This window comes from Apium graveolens, unplaced genomic scaffold (genome assembly GCF_009905375.1).
Source record: "Apium graveolens cultivar Ventura unplaced genomic scaffold, ASM990537v1 ctg1770, whole genome shotgun sequence".
Taxonomy (NCBI): Eukaryota; Viridiplantae; Streptophyta; class Magnoliopsida; order Apiales; family Apiaceae; genus Apium; species Apium graveolens.
Window position 1 is genome coordinate 1 of NW_027417387.1, and position 17,642 is coordinate 17,642.

Consider the following 17,642-nt stretch of genomic DNA (forward strand, 5'->3'; position numbering starts at 1 on the left):
TTAAATATACACACGTAGCCACATAATCACATATCGTATATTAATACCAAATAACATCACATACACCATAACGCCACACTAGGCTTGGATGATCTCGACTCACCACTTAAATTACTTGGTCGCTAACTAAGCGAAGTCTTCGAATTTGGGCTTCCTAACTCAATGTGCCTTTCCTAAATTATCCAAAACCTATTGACCCTCACTTGTGCCTTTTGTTCTACTGACCTTATACTATCTTACAACTATGGTGGTCGACCTAATACTCACTTCTAAGTGTCCTAAAACTATGTGATAAGTGAAAGTGCTCACTGGTGTAAATTTCAGAATGGTAACTAAGGTTTCTTGAGTGCATTAGACACTCTTAAACTACAAGTTTTTCTTCAAAATTTTTACACAAGACTCTCCTGACCTAAGGGCATCTCATAAGCTTGATGTGGCTCAAAGGCCTGGCTTGGGCCTTCTTGGGCCTAAGCTAAAAGTCCAAGGTTCCCCTGTTTTTCTGGGCAGAAAATGCCCTGACTTGAATTAACTTGTGGCACATGGTTCTAGCTCATATCCTATGAACTATGGTTGGAAAAACTTCTCTGACATACCCTCTAACTAAGGCCCAATTGGGCCTAATGAGGGCCTACCCATGACATGGCCAAATCTCCCTATTTCTAAGTTGCAACAAAACTGTTCCCTGCTGGACAGATTTTGTTATTCTACTTGTGCACCTAACCAAATGACATGCAAACCTCCAACCAACTCCTAAAACCTATTATATACTCCCCATACTAACTTCTGGTGGCTTGGGCCTCAAAGTGCACATCAATGACATGGTCAAAACTCACTCTAAACCTCAGGGTACTAAACTGATTTTTCTGCAGAAACTATAACTTCTCATTTTCCAAGATTTTAACTTGACAAACCCAACTAACAACAACTAAATACTTAAACCAAGACCTATACTTGGTATTCTACTGAACTAACTCCCTTTTTCTTAAAATACCCTTGGTGAGATCATCCTTACCTAAGGTGCAACTATGGCAAAACAAAAGAGACTACTCTTAACAAATCGCAAATCTTCATGCCTTTGAAACAACAAGATATATATTTTTATAAAAGATAACCACAAATTATTACCATGCAACAAGAAGCATAAATCAATATTATCATATTATTCCTACTGAAATTAAGGCTCACTAACAAAATCTTTCCAAATAATCAAAATTTCACAACAAACTAAGAGAATTCCACATGCATGCATGCCTTCGGGTTTTTCAAACCAAAACAACATGATTTCCAAATAAATTTTTATCATAATTCAACATGCAAGCCTAACATGGATTACAACTAAATGATCAACTAGCATGCAAAAGGATTTTATCAAGACTTTACTACAAAATTCATGTTATCATCACAAAATACACAAAAATGTTAACAAGGCAACAAAACACCATCCATTCGGCTCCTATCAAGTCATGGCCGAATGGATTAGGGTAAAAACAGCATTCGCATAGGTGTAACACTCTTATGTCTAGCCATTCTTGACCCTATGATACTATAACTCATGGTGAAAGCCTTAGATTCACAAGAATCAAGGAGGTTCACTTTGAGTTTAACAAAAACATCACCATGCAAGGTCAAAACATAGGTTTTTCACTCTATACTTTTGAAATATATAAGAATAACATATAGGGAGTAAAATTACTTGAATATAAGATGATTGTTTGGGTGAAAGAATGAAGAAATGAAGGGGATGGAGGGCCTCGGCTATGGGATGGCCGAGAGTGAGGGTTGAGCCGAGAGGGAGGGAGGAGAAAAGGGGAGGGTGGAGTGAAAATGGAGTGATCATCACTTTAGTTTTGTTTTTATGTCTTTGACTAGACTAAATGTGAGTGGATTTAGGAAATGACAAGAGTAACCCTCTAGCTAAAGTTAGGCAAGTTTGCATGCAAGGTCAAGGAGGTAATTTGGCTAGCAAAATGTGAGTTAGTGGGGTAGAGAATGTCTTCTTTGCCCTTTGGTTAAATAGAAGAGAGTTTGCATGCAAGGTTATTCATGTAATTTGATAATTATTAAGCAACTAATTTTCAAAGATTTATTTTTATATAATAAAGTACAAGTTCAAAAATTATAAAATTTATACCATAAAATAACTTGGATTTTTAGAGACTTTATAAAAATCATTTTCAAAATTTGTGTACAAAATGTCTTTTAAAAGAAAATTTTTCCAAAGCTTAGAATATTCCTTATAAATCAAAAATAAAGAAATTAAATAAATTCTTGCTTTGAAAAATCATATACTACCCAAAGCAAATTTATAATGCAGAAATTTTCACTCACACAAACGTACAAGCATTGAATATATTTTTATTTAACTTAATATTATTCACAAATAATATTACATAAAATGCCGGTCGTAACATTTAGCGACAGCAAAAATGATGATGGGAGAATTCCCAGTATGAAAGCCTTTAAGTGAAGCTACGAATAAGATAATATGCAATGGTAACTGAAGTTTTCGTTGACTAATACAGGGGGCAGAAGATAGAGTGAAGTGGATGGACCTTTGCGTGATTGTTTCTTTAAATTGGTACCTTGTTATGGTTAAAGAGGACAACAACCAACTCATATAGTAATGACGACCAGATGTGCGATTTTAAAAAAAAAATTAAAACAAGTTTTCGAAAGAGATTCTCTTAACAAAATTTCCAAAAGCCCTTTTCATAAAATAAGTTTTAAAAATTGGTTGTCAAGTTACTATTTGAGTTTCTTGTTTGTCATAAGACCAGATTACTTAGAAAATTCATGTTCCAGAAATTAGTATGATTAATTCAGAGGGCCAAGTGGACCCGCTATTACGAAGAAAGTTTCGATTATTCCTAACGGGAGAGTGTAAATCTTGTTTGATAAGATTAACAACAGAATCAGCGTACGAAGAAACTATTTCCAATTTTTGAGACTACTAGAGTTCAAAAAATTCGTTGATTTAAAAGAAGCCTGAGCATGATCTAAGAATGTTGAGCAAATCTCCAGACTTTTTCTAAAGAAAGAACATTATTAGGAAAAGAGTCGATATGTTGAAGGATCGGTGGTTATTTTAAGTCGCATAGACGAAATTTAAAGTTATGATTGTAAATACCGTATGAACGCAATTATGATCGAATTGTTAAAGTATTACACGTGCAGGTACGACGCTAAAAACACAAGACTTAATAAATAGGAATCTATTAATTTGATCAATTTATTTCAGCGGACTTTCTAAAGTTATTTTATGACTCGAAGGTGATCAATTGATCGAACAAGCTCTGAAGGTGTATATAAGTAAAAAGTGGATGGCGACCAATGGTATCATTATTTTCTATAATACTACAGTATATGTTCTTCTTGACTCTTGAAAAAGTATGAACATCTTTCAGTATAAGTTCTATGAGGTGATAGGAAACAGAAAATTGTTTTATTCTTTTCCAAATCATTTTCCCCTCAAGTTTTATTTTCTGACTGAGCTCAGCAGTGTTATGGTGGAACGCCACCTAATCATGTGTGTATGCCATATGGTATGAAAGACTGGCCATCATAAGTACCAATGTGGTTGTCTCATTCATATTCAAATCATTATTCCTTCTTTCTTTTCAACTATAAGTTTGTTGAATTACGGATCCTTCTAATTGTTTGTTGCACTTTTGTTCTTTACAAATGTTTTTCCAAACAAAAATCAACTTATCATAAATCAGGCGGACAAAGTTCCAGCCACTGGATTTACATGTTCTGAGTGTGGAAAATCGGGGCGTATAGCAAGGATTGTAAATCATCTTTCTTTTTAAAATGATTAATTTTAAATTTTCTTTCTGAATAGAAATATTGAACTTATACTAAAATTCACAAAAAGAATTTTTAAAATATAATTATTTTAAACTATGCGGTCAAATCATCTTAAATTACATGAAAAAATATTAAATGATAAATATTAAAAAACAAAGGGAGTATTATCTTCAGCATAGATGAACTCTAAAAACATGGCCATGTCAGTACAGAGTACTCTGCAACAAACATGTCTGGGAATAACTCTCAAAACAATCAGAAAGTTGGTTTATGTGCATGGACATAGTTGGTCTGTACTCTGAAGAACTTATAACAATGTACTTCTAAATGATACACAACTTTCTGACCCTTAAAGTCATTAAGTTGCAAAACTCAAGAATTACTTACCTATCCCAGTTAACTTGCAGGTCTGTGTCATGGTAATGGAATACAAAGTTGAAAGACAATCATGTAATTCTAATATAATCAGGTCATATGAATTAATTTATGAATTAAGATTGCAGATACAAAGCACCACAAATGATTAGCTGAAGCTTGTACACTAATTTTAAGTGTTAAAGAATGGTGTTTATAATACCTTGCATCATCGATGACAACAACTATTTTACCCTCTGCTACATATTTAAAATTTTTCCCTTAATCGACCAATAAACTAATTGTAACTAAAAAAAGAGCAAATTGGTGAATAAGTTTCCAAGAGTGAGAGTTTATGATATGTCTGTAAAATATGTTATTCAGAATACGGATGTGATGGCAGGAATGATTATTGTGAATACCTAATGTGTTAAAGTATTGGTACATGTGGGAGAAACATGATTGTTTATTTTTCAAGGTTTTGTTGATAAGTTGAATACCCTGTTGAATTGTTAAATTAGATCATGACAATAAAACTAGCAAATTAGGAACGTGTAATTATTAAATAAGTGTGTACCAATTGTGAAATTGAGATTTCTGGAAATAAGTTTATGTTGATGTGATACCATTTAATATAGGAGAATTTGCATTATTCTAGGAAATGGACTGACTATTTAAGCATGATGCTCAGATAGACCCTCGTAATAAGAAGATAATTTTGAAGACGCCGGATAAGAAAGTGGTGATGTTTAGAGGCCGAAGGCAAGTAAAGAAGTTTTTAACAATGATTCAAACCAAAAGGTTACGGTGGCAAAAGATGTGAGCATTATGTTGATTATGTGATAAATAGAAGTCAGGAGCCAGCAAAACTTGAAGACTCCTAGAAATCAATGAGTTTTTAGACGTGTTTATAGACAAGTTACCAGGACTTCCTCAAAATAGAAAAATTGAGTATGTGATTGACATAGCACCGGGAACAAAACCAGTATCCAAGGCCCCGTACAAATTGGCGCCAGTGAAAGGAAGGAGTTAGCAAAGCAATTGCAAGAGTTGTTAGAAAAAGAAGCGATTAGACCTAGTGTGTCCCAATGGGGTGCACCGATATTATTTGTTAAGAAGAAAGATGAAAACATGAGATTATGTGTCGACTAGCGGAAGCTCAACAAGTTTGCTATCAAGAACAAGTATTTGTTACCTCGAATTAATGATTTGTTTGATCAGCTGAAAGAAGCAAAGTATTTTCTAAGATTGATTTAAGATTTGGGTATTATCAATTGAAGATTGAACCTGTGGACATATCGTAGATAGCTTTCAGAACTAAGTACGGTCATTATGAAATTCTAGCAATGTCTTTTGGATTGACCAATACACCAGCAACATTTAAACTTGATGGACAAAATCTTTAAGGAGTATATGGATAAGTTGTATTTGTGCTTATAGATGATATATTGATTTACTCGAAGTCAGCGGAAAACCATTAAAAGTATTTCATGATAGTTTTGGGGATTCTGAGAAAAAAAAAGTTGTATGCTAAGTTTTCAAAGTGTGAGTTTTGGTTGTAGGAAGTTTAATTCTTAGGATAAATAGTCATTGATGAAGGAACTAAAGTGGATCCAGCAGGGATTAAAGTTACTATGAATGGGGAAAGACCAAAAGTACCAACAAAAGTGAGAAGTTTTTAGTATTGGCAAGATATTATGGAAAATTTGTTCAAGATTTCTCGAAGATTGCGACACCTTTGGCGAAGCTTACTAGGAAAAGTGGGAAGTTTAGATGGAATTGAGAAGTGTGAAGGAAGTTTTCAGGAATTCAAGAAGAGATTGATCACATCACCTGTTTTATCATTTCGAGATGATCAAGGAGAGTTTGTAACCTATAGTGATGCTTCTAATAAGGGAATAGGTTGTGTGTTGATGCATCACAATAAAGTTATTACATATGCATCTAGACAACCGAAACCTCATGAGCAGAAGTATCCTACTAATGACTTGGAACTAGCAGTAATAGTATTCGCTTTGAAGATTTGAAAACATTATCTGTATGGAGAAAGGTGTGAGATTTATACGAACCAAAAGAGTTTGAAGTATATATTCACGAGCGAAAGCACATGTAGTGGCAACGCGATCAGCAAAAAGGAGAAAATAAATGTGTTGACTGCACCAGAAGAGTTATCTATGGAATTTCAAAAGTTAGAATTGGAAGTCAGAATTTATAATCCAAAAGAAGCAAGGATTTATAGTATTACCTTTCAGCCAGAGTTGGTAGAGAAGATAAAGAGATGTCAAGAGAAGATAATGGAGCAGGATGTTAACAGTTTAGTAAGAGGAAATTTATGCACTCAGAAGAATGATCGCGGTATTCTCATATTTTCTTCCAGAATTTAGATGCCACAAATAACATAATTAAAAAAATGAGATCCTACAGGAAACTTACAATTCCAAGTATTCAATCTATCCAGGAAGTGTCAAGATATACAGAAATTTAAAGAAGAATATTGGTGACCATATATAAAAAGGAAATTTCAGAATGGATGAGTAGATGTTAGGCATATCAAAGAATTAAAGTGGAGAATCAGAGACCTAGTGGATTATTGCAACCGTTAGAGATGCAGAATGAAAATAGGAGCATATTACCGTGGATTTTATAGTCGGATTACCAAGGACGAAAGAGAATCAAGACGCCATTTGGGTTATAGTGGACAGACTAATTAAGTCAGCTCATTTTGTACCTATTAATGAACGATTTTCATTGGACAAGTTGATTCACATGTAATTGAAGGAGATAGTAGTTCGCTATAGATTCAAGATTGTATTCAAGGTCTTAGAAAAGTTTTCAAGAATGTTTGAGGAGCTAAGTTGAATATGAGTACAACTTATCATCCATAGACTGACGGCCAAAGCCAAAGAATGATCCAGACAATTGAAGATATGCGATGTGTTTGTGCCATTGATTTTAAAAGAAATTGAGATGAAGTTGGAAAACGTGAGATACTGTAATAACCCCCAAAATTTTCAACTTTTTGTAACCCTTGTGAATAGTGTTTTTGCTGAATGAGAAAACTTTTCATGCCACACTATGTAGGGGTTCTGTTATGGATATTATGAGATTTTATTAGTACTCTATACGGTATATGAGTGTATGTAAAGATCGTCAGAATCCAATTCCGAACACTTTGGTTTTTCCCGGAAATCCACTAGATACGGAGAGAATTGAGTATAAGGTAACAGGATAAAAAAGGATTTAAATTAAAGGATTATAATAGAGGATCATAAAAAGGAATATAATGTATTGAGAAAGGTTAAGGGAACCTAAGTAATAAGATCCCGGGTATGATCCTTCAAACGATAAACGAGAATGAAAGTTAAGCGAACCGTATAACAGATCAGCGGTCATTAGGCAAACAATTAGGAAGTTAATCAAAGGGATTAGAGAGGATGATGTCACCCAACCAATGAGAAGAGGACAAGGAGGGAAGGATGACATCATGAGGATGACACAAGCATGACATGGGAAGGAAGGAGATGTGGTGGCTTTTTAACCACACAAAATCAAGGGCAACTAGGTAATTTACTAAAACAAACACAAAAATAAAACCAACCAAGCCAAGCAAATCATTTTTCATCAAAATCAAAAAGAAACCAAGGCATTGTTCTTCATGCTCTCGGCTTTTACTATTGCAAAAGGGCAAGAAATTCAAAACTCAAGATCCAAGCCTCCTAAATTGGTGAGTTAATTCCCTAATCATCTTTATGCTTAGTTAGGGCTATATCATGAGTTTAAGCCATCAATTCCTTCTCAATCTTCTTCATTTAATCAAAGAAGAAGACAATGAATAGTGTTTTCAAGTTTTTAACTTGAAATTTTTCTTGTTTTCCTTGAAGATCCAAGCATTCCTAAGACTTCTCAAAGCTTCTTAAGGCTTCCTAGCTCCTCCCACCACTTCAAGGAAGGTATATCATCTCCAAACCCTAGATTCCTATGTATTATAAGATGATTTTGATTAGTAGGGTGATATTGTAGCTTAATGTTTGTGATTTAGAGTTTGGGATTGAAATGGTATTGAAATGGAATGGTAAATCTTGTTGTTTTGGTTAAAAGAATGTAGTATAGTTAAATTCAAGCTTAGGCATAAGTATGAATGTTAAAATTGAATTGGTTGGGGTTGTTATGATGTGATAAGGATGGATGTTGGTTGTATGTTGGATTTGAGATTGAATTGGGTTGGTTTTGAATGGTTTTAAATTGGGAAATCGCGTAAACATAGCCGTCGTAACGTCTGATTTTCTTTACACTGTTTTTGTGCATAACATTAGGACCAGAGAACCCCCTTCTAGATTATGACCATTGCCATGTCTAGATAGCTCGTGTTACGAGCTTCGTTTTGATATGTAGTTCGTTCGATTCCGATGCACGGTTTAGGAGAAACGACCGTTTCAAGTAACGGCGTTTCGCGAACGAAACTTTTCTCCTCGCCTTACTTTGAAACATAGGTTAAAGACTAAAAAGGGTTAATTAATGTATGAAACATTTATGGTAAGTGTGTTAGGCAGTTGGTAAGACACTCGTGAAGGAATCGCCTTAAAACTCGTAAAGGTTAAATTATTAAAAATGGTGGAGCCGAGGGTACTCGAGTGACTTAAGAGAATCAGTAAGCGCAAAACGAGCGTTAGAGACTGAGTTGGCTAGAGTATAGATTTACAAGTGACTTTGGTTTAATTCTAACTTACTTGTTGCTTATAGGTTACCAGACTCGTCCCGAACCATTCGTAACCCCCAGTCGCTCAGGCAAGTTTTCTACCCGTTATAACTGTTGTTGTGATGTATATATGTATATGCATTATCTTGCGATAGATGCATGTTGGTTAATTAGCAAATGTTGCAATATATTGAAGCATGCTGCTATGGTATATATATATGCATGCCTGTTTTGTATTCATTCCATGTATATCTGTTGACTCAGTTGATAATACCTATGCTAGAGGATAGCGGTAATTTGCATATACCCTTAGTATAGGGACCCAAAGGTGAAAACATATTTCTAAACCGGGAGTCGATGTTCCCGAGTATATTATATATATATATATTTATATATATATATATGGATATAGTTTTTTTAAAACTATTGATCGAATAAGGTTTATTCGATACCTTTATTTTATTATTTGAATATTACTTGAATATTCATTCGAAGGCTTATGACTCAGTTCATTTTATTATTTGAATATTCATTCGAGGGCTTATGACTCAGTTCATTTTATTATTTGAATATTATTTGAATATTCATTCGAAGGCTTATGACTCAGTTTATATTATTATTGAATATTACTTGGATATTCATTTGAGGATGTATGACTCCTTTATTTTATGAATATTATTTATAGTATTCATTCGAGGTATTATGACTCCGCTTATTACTTAATAATATTCTTTATTGTATTAAAGAATAAGGTGTCGATAATCAAACTTATTTTTGATTATTCAAATAAAGATATTACTTTCGTATAAGTATATCTTTGATTATTTGCTATTCATTCAAGTATAAGTTTTCCAACTTCTACCTCAATTATTCTTTATGGGAATATTATTTAAATGATAATATTCAGATATTTCTTTCATATTGGGACTGATTTATTTTATAAATCAGCATTACTCCAAACATTCTTAAAAATGTTTTCGAGTCTTCAAAATGAATTTAAAAAGGGTAGAGCGGATCCCAAAACTTGTTTTCAAATTCAGGATCTTCCATTTTAAGGGGACTTGAATACTCGCTCAAAAATCTAAGGGATCCGGCTCTATGGTGTATTTTATATTCGTAACAAGGTTGCAGTTTTGGTAAATGAATTGATTACTTACCCAACGTTCGGGAAGTAAGTCCATCTATTGAGTCGGCATAAGCAATATGGGCTCAGTCGGCGTCCATGATAGTGTAAATGGCTCAGTGGGAGTCCATCAAATGCATAAGTGGCTGAGTGGCAGTCCAGCATAAGGTCCTATTGCGACCAGGGTGATGACCAGTGGGGAATTCGTCCATCTACTAGTAGAAAAGGTTACTTATTGGTATCTTTGCCTGATCAGCAAGATATCAGGTTTATGCCAAAATTCTTTCCTTTCCAAATTTATTGGATATTGCAATTCTGTTCATACTTTACATGACAGAGGTTTTCAGGAAATGTATATATATATATATAGGTTTATATATATGTCGGGACTTAATGAAGTATCTCGTAACTTCATTATTTATAATGATATTCAAAGATTGAATCTATTCAAATCTTGTCTTGTAGTCTCATCTATGTGATGAACTTTAGAAACTGATTATAACTTGAACGGTGGTAGCTCAAGTAGTATTTGGGAAAGATATAAGTATATTGGGGTATCTTGTAACTTCGTCTTTTAAACTTATATCTAATTAATAATTGTCTTATGAATGACAAAGATTTTCAGAAAAACGTTGAGACAAGGTTAGATATATGAGATCACCTTGCAACGATATTTTTTTTATACAGTTATACACTGAGACTTTGTGTATATTATGCATGGAAGAGGACTTCCAATATTTTGAAAAGTATATATGTATATATATATACTGAATATTTTGCGACTTCATCGCATTAAGATATCAACTTGGTTCATTTCTTTTGACCAAGACTTTCATGAGTACTATGAGAAGGCTCATATATTGTTAATAATTATACATATTATTTTGGTGGGCTTGCTGCTCACCCTTGCTTTCTTCTTTCATCACACAACATCAGATAGACAAGATGAACAGGACCAAGCTCCCAATTCGCGAGCGGATAGGAAACGTTCCGCAGTTTCCTATAGGCGTTGATGTCGCTGTAGCTGAGGTAGGAACTACCAATAGGCTAGGCTTTCAACTTTTGATGTATCAGATTATGTATATTTATGAATTGTAATAATGGAAAAGAAATGTAAATTTATTCAGAAACCTGTTTAAGGTGTATTGGCATATAATTATGGAATAAAACGACTTGTGATTATTTTTGGATATTCATCTCTGAGACTATAACTTGTGGTGTGTGTGTTTATTGTGGGGTCACAGTACAGAGTAGTTGAGTAATTATTAAGATTGGGTGTTATTAAGTGAAATGGAACTCGTGACAACCCGGATCCCCGACCCCGGATTTGGGGGTGTTACAGAAGTGGTATCAGAGCTAAGCGTTATAAACCTCAGAGATGATGTGACGTTAAGATAATAAGTTCACTAAGATAATAAGAACTCTTGCCAAGTTCATAGTCGGGCTACCTAACGTAGCACTGACAGTTAAAACCCTTATGGGAACCCTTATAAATATCGTGATAGAAGCGTAGTTCGTTATCGTAGATGGTAGCGGGACTCCGAACCCTGAGGTTGAGGAGCAACAACGCGATGATGTTTATTACTAATTGGAGATTGGATTGTGGATCCGATAGAGTGTCCTAATGCAGGACCGGATGATGTTGATATTGAGGATGTAGCGGTTGAGAATGTTGTCCTAGAAGGGATAGTTGCTGAGGAGGATCCCATGGAGGATCCTGACAAGAATGAATAAAGGACCACTGATGAATTGATGACCATGGTTAGGTCGACTACCAGAGGTAGGATTGGTCGGTCACTACCGGAGGTTCGTTCAAGTTTGTAAAGATAGTAGCCCCTTTAACGCGACTTACTCATAAGACTGAGAAGTTTGAATAGACAGAGAATTGCGAGAACAGCTTTTAAGAACTGAAGCAACGGTTGGTGACGGCCCCTATGTTGGCGTTGCCGGAGGGAAAAAGGAGATTTTGTGATTTGTAAGTGACGCTTCGCATAAGGAATTAGGGTGCTTCTTATATAGCACAACAAGATAATCGCGTCTGCGTCAAGACAATTAAGGGAATTTAAAATTCGATATCCCCACCCATGAGCTTGGGCTCGTGGCAATAGTTTTGCCCTAAAGATTTGAGGCACTACTTGTATGGAGAGAAGTGTGAGATTCACAAACCATAGGAGCTCTAGTACATTTTTTTTACGTAGAAAGAGCTCAACATACGCCCGAGGAGGCGGTTAGAGCTAATCAAGAATTATGATTGGGAGATTCTGTATCATTCGGGGAAAGCCAATGTGGTGGCTGATGCCTTAGTAAAAAGGAGAGACTCAAGATGATAATGTCTTTGGGAGAATTGATAAGAGATTTTGAGAAAATGGAAATAGTAGTGAAGGTAACCGGAGTCGGTACCGAAAAGCTATTTGAGATTGCAATAGAGACCGAATTATTGGAAAAGAGCATATTGTGCCAGAAAAAGGTGATGAATGAAGGCAGAGAGCCAACAAATAAATATGAGATTAATACCGAGAAAGATGATAAGGGAATAATGAGGTATTCCTATAGAATTTGGGTTCCGAAAGTTCAAGAGCTTAAGGATGAGAACTTAGATGAGAGCCATAGTTTGAGGAATAGGATTTAGGGCAAACCCAGAATGTGATAGTCAGGGAGGTTGCCATCAAGAAAGAAAGAACCCATAACATAATAGAGTGGAAAACAAGGTTTTTAATGTATAAGATAACCCCGATTATGGGAGAAGGTTGAAACATTTCATACTAAGGAAACAGAAAGTCGAGTAAGGAAAGGAGACCCGAGACGGTACTCCTATACGGCAATTTATGGACCTGTCTAGACAGAACTTAGACTATTATCCCCAACCACCACCTTGAGGAAACAATGCGATAGGAAATTCTTTCAGGACCTTTAAGTCTCTAAGCTCTCAGAGTTCCAAGGAACAGGTTGACCTAGTCGAGGCAAGAGCCTGGCTAAAGGAAATAGAGGAATGATTTGAGATTCTGAATGATTGACGAACCACAAAAGACTGTTTTGTCACTTACCCTCCTAAGAAAGAGACCACCCGCTGGTGAAAGACCAAGGAAGGCACGGAGCAAGAGATTATAATAAACTGATTTAAGTTCAGTCAATTGTTTTCGGGAAAGTAATTCCCAAAGATAAGGAGATAGTGTAAAAGCTTTAGAGCCAGAACAAAGGCAGACGAGTATGATGAATTATGAATCTAAGATGTAAAAGTTGTCAAGATTCGTTCTGAAGACACGAATCCAGAATGACGGGATGTTTGAAATCAATGCTTATGTTGTGTTGGTTCATGAAATAATGATAAGAGAAAGGAAAATAAAAAGAAATTGAAGTGGAAAGGAATATAACGGCAATAGAGTTTGAGGAACGATAAGGGAGTTGGGTATGAGGAAACCCTAAAGACTCGTAGCAATAGACATAGAAAAGTATGCATTCGTCAGGATGAGGGTGATTCACCATGAGGTAAAGTTGATGGTTGAAGGCATAAGAGATATATATAGTTTACCCCCTGTAAGTTGGGAGGATTTGAGGAAACCTTGAGATAGTTTGAAGGATAAATAATGAGACGCGGATAGACTGAGGAGACAAGGAAGTAAGAAATTAGGAAAATTGGATGAAGGAAGTGACCTTCAAGAATGTGAAGTGTAAGACCGGTGGCTTGATACCCAGAAAGGGAGACGCCGGGTATGAAAGATATCCCAACATTGAGGTGACTGTTGAGATAAACAACAAAAGTAACTAAGGAATTATTAAGAAGAAGTTCACGTTGAACACGACCAATATCTTCCAGAACATCCTTGTTATCGTTACCAAATTAGGCAAGACAAGCGGATAACCATTGTTATCTTATGGAGGCCATATTGATTGACCCCATTTTGAAAACAGATGTTATTGTGAAATTAGACATATACTATCGAGGTGGGAATGATTGAATAAGACACCCTTATCAGGGATATATGACTTGATTTATCCATGGAAGGATGCAGGTACCTTTTAAAGGTGGAATTAAGGATAGAACAGTGGTAACTTAAAATGAATCCTAGGGGAATGCATAAAGGTTGGCATTTCATCCTTAAAAAGGATAATATGAGTTTTGACAGTATGAATTGGAAAGGATTAATGTAATAACAACCTTTAAGGATCAATGGAGAAAATTTTTTCAGAAGTATATAGACTATGATCCTGGTATTAATAAATGGTATCTTGATATGCCCTGTGCCTAGGGTGTACCTGATGAAGGATTTAAGGATAACCTTAGAGGTTTTACAAGGAAAAAGGTAATATTCAAAATTCTCAAGAATAGAAATGTGGATAAAGGAAATATGACGTAATTATAATGATGCCAAGTGGGGCACGTGTTAAACCACGAGAAAGTATGAATCGAACCAGTAAAGGTCGAAATTGTTCAGGGCAATTAGGGCCTAGGATAAAAGATGTTCTAAGTATGATTGAGAGTCAGTCTTGACAGTGATTAGCCTCTAAAGACTGAGGCAATAACTTATGGAAAAATGGTGATATTTTTTTTACCCATCTGATTTTAAGGAAAATATCTTCACTCAAATAGTGATCGGAAATAGGGTAGAAAATTAGTGAAAGTGGTTAAGATGACATTGATTGTAAGGAAATATTACTATCAGGAAAGGCCAAAGAGGTGGCCGACACTTTAAATGTAAGAGGATAATTATAGGCGCTCGTGCGAGAGGGATACAGTGATGATGGTTAAAGCTGTGATGGTTGTATTTTGGGTTGGAAGATTGTCATTCCTTCTGATGACTGTGCAATACCCAACCGTAATAGTAGTTGGTAAAGGTTTAATTCGTGTAATCGCCATGAGCGGGCTATCTATCTCAGAAGATACTATCTTGAGATAAGCCAGGACCATATTTCAAAAAGGACTAAACAAACCTTTGAATTAAGTCTTCTATTGAAGGCATATGATTAAGAATGGTATTAACCTGCTATCGTTGCTTTGAGTGAAACTCTTCTGCAATTTTATCTGCTTCATGTCATGTATGTATGTCAGAATCAGGAGTGTACTCCATGAATCATGAATGGTGATTATGTTACCTCCTTAGAAGGATTTGATATGACATGTATGGACTCCATATGGTTAGATATTAAGACTTCATGGAAAATGAATGACTACAGTAGGTCAGTGGTGGACCATGGTAAGGCAGCAATGATTCTGCGAGTATTGAGCTGATTACAACCGTGAGAGTTGTATTGGAATGGGTGTTGAGATTGAGTACCACTAATCGGGTCGTGGTAGTGTATAAGTTATCATTGATAGACTAATTAAGTAGAGTATCTACCTATTGTATATTTATTCTTTCTTATCAATAGAGAGTCGTATTATTATACGAGGAAGGTTGCGGTGCAAGCATAGAACTCTAGTAACGATGATGTCTAGAATGAGATCCTAGGTTCGATTTTCGAAATTGAGGGAGTTTCAAAGGTGATTGTGTATAAGCTCGAGGAAGAGCATGGGTCCATAGAATGATGGACGAAATAGCAAATATTTAGGCATGTGAAATACGATGTTATAATACTTGATGTTGATATAAATACTCATATGTTTCGTTCTCCTATGACAAACCTCTATAGTTCAGAGGTAGGTTCCAAGCCAGATATTTTGTGGCAGTATATTTTTTTCATATATACAATTCTCTTCAATTCGTTCTTTTCTCTTCTTTTCATTTCATGTAAGCTGAGAAGAACAACCCTTCCAGAAAGGGGAGGTATTGCCGAATGACCATCTATCAGGTGTGATAGAAGCCTAGTAGGATACTATCTATTGTTTAATTGCTTGTCAAGTACTAAAGGCTGGCCACCTTCTGTACTAACTATGCGATATAACAAGTGTTCATGATCATAGTGATCTCTCAATAAATTCCTTTACTTCTATATGAAGGATTAAGATTTCGAAAATAGAAACAACTGAAAAAGGAGTAATAAAGTTTTGGTGGTATTCGGAAGGTAATAGCGATTACGAACTGGAAAAGAATGGGTATTGAGAAGGAAAAGCTCTAATGTTAAAAGCTATAATGAGAGTCTGTGCAATAGACTTGAAAGAAATTGGAATGATCACTTAACACGGATTGAGTTTTCTTACGACAATAGATCATATGTCATTATCGAGATGTCGCCTTATGAGATCCTTGAGGGAAGACAATGTCGATCTCCCTTATGATTAGGATGAAGTTGTAGAGCGCAAGATGCTCGGACCCGCAGTAGTCCAAAGGACCAAGGATATAATAGATCTAATCAGAGGACGGCTGGTAGTAGCCCAAGATGGACATAAGAAGTATGTTGATTTGACACGAAAGGACAAAGAATAGGAAGTAGGGGACCTAGTGTTGTTAAAGGTATCCCCTTGGAAACCCTTGGAAAGGATTGATGAGATTCGGAAAGAAAGGAAAGTTAAGTCCACAATTTGTCGGACCCTTGGATATATTAAGAAGTATTGGGAAGTTAGCATATGAGCTAGCCTTACCCCAGAACATGTAGCAAGTCATAACGTGTTTCACGTATCAATGCTAAGGAAGTATCATCGGGATGCCAGACACATAGTGGAGTACGAGCAGGTGGATATGCAGCCAGATCTAACTTACGTGGAGAAGCCAGTAAGGATTATAGATAAGAAGGAGCAGGTGCTTCGGAACAAAGTGATCAAGCTAGTCAGAGTACTATGGCAGAATCATAATGTGGAAGAATCAACTTGGGAACTAGAGAGCACAATGCTAGAAAAGTACCCCCATTTGTTTTCTGTTTGATTCCGGGACGGAATCCTTTCAAGGAGGGGAGACTGTAATAACCCCCAAAATTTTCAACTTTTTGTAACCCTTGTGAATAGTGTTTTTGCTGAATGAGAAAACTTTTCATGCCACACTATGTAGGGGTTCTGTTATGGATATTATGAGATTTTATTAGTACTCTATACGGTATTTGAGTGTATGTAAAGATCGTCAGAATTCAATTCCGAACACTTTGGTTTTTCCCGGAAATCCACTAGATACGGAGAGAATTGAGTATAAGGTAACAGGATAAAAAAGGATTTAAATTAAAGGATTATAATAGAGGATCATAAAAAGGAATATAATGTATTGAGAAAGGTTAAGGGAACCTAAGTAATAAGATCCCGGGTATGATCCTTCAAACGATAAACGAGAACGAAAGTTAAGCGAACCGTATAACAGATCAGCGGTCATTAGGCAAACAATTAGGAAGTTAATCAAAGGGATTAGAGAGGATGATGTCACCCAACCAATGAGAAGAGGACAAGGAGGGGAGGATGACATCATGAGGATGACACAAGCATGACATGGGAAGGAAGGAGATGTGGTGGCTTTTTAACCACACAAAATCAAGGGCAACTAGGTAATTTACTAAAACAAACACAAAAAACAAACCAACCAAGCCAAGCAAATCATTTTTCATCAAAATCAAAAAGAAACCAAGGCATTGTTCTTCATGCTCTCGGCTTTTACTATTGCAAAAGAGCAAGAAATTCAAAACTCAAGATCCAAGCCTCCTAAATTGGTGAGTTAATTCCCTAATCATCTTTATGCTTAGTTAGGGCTATATCATGAGTTTAAGCCATCAATTCCTTCTCAATCTTCTTCATTTAATCAAAGAAGA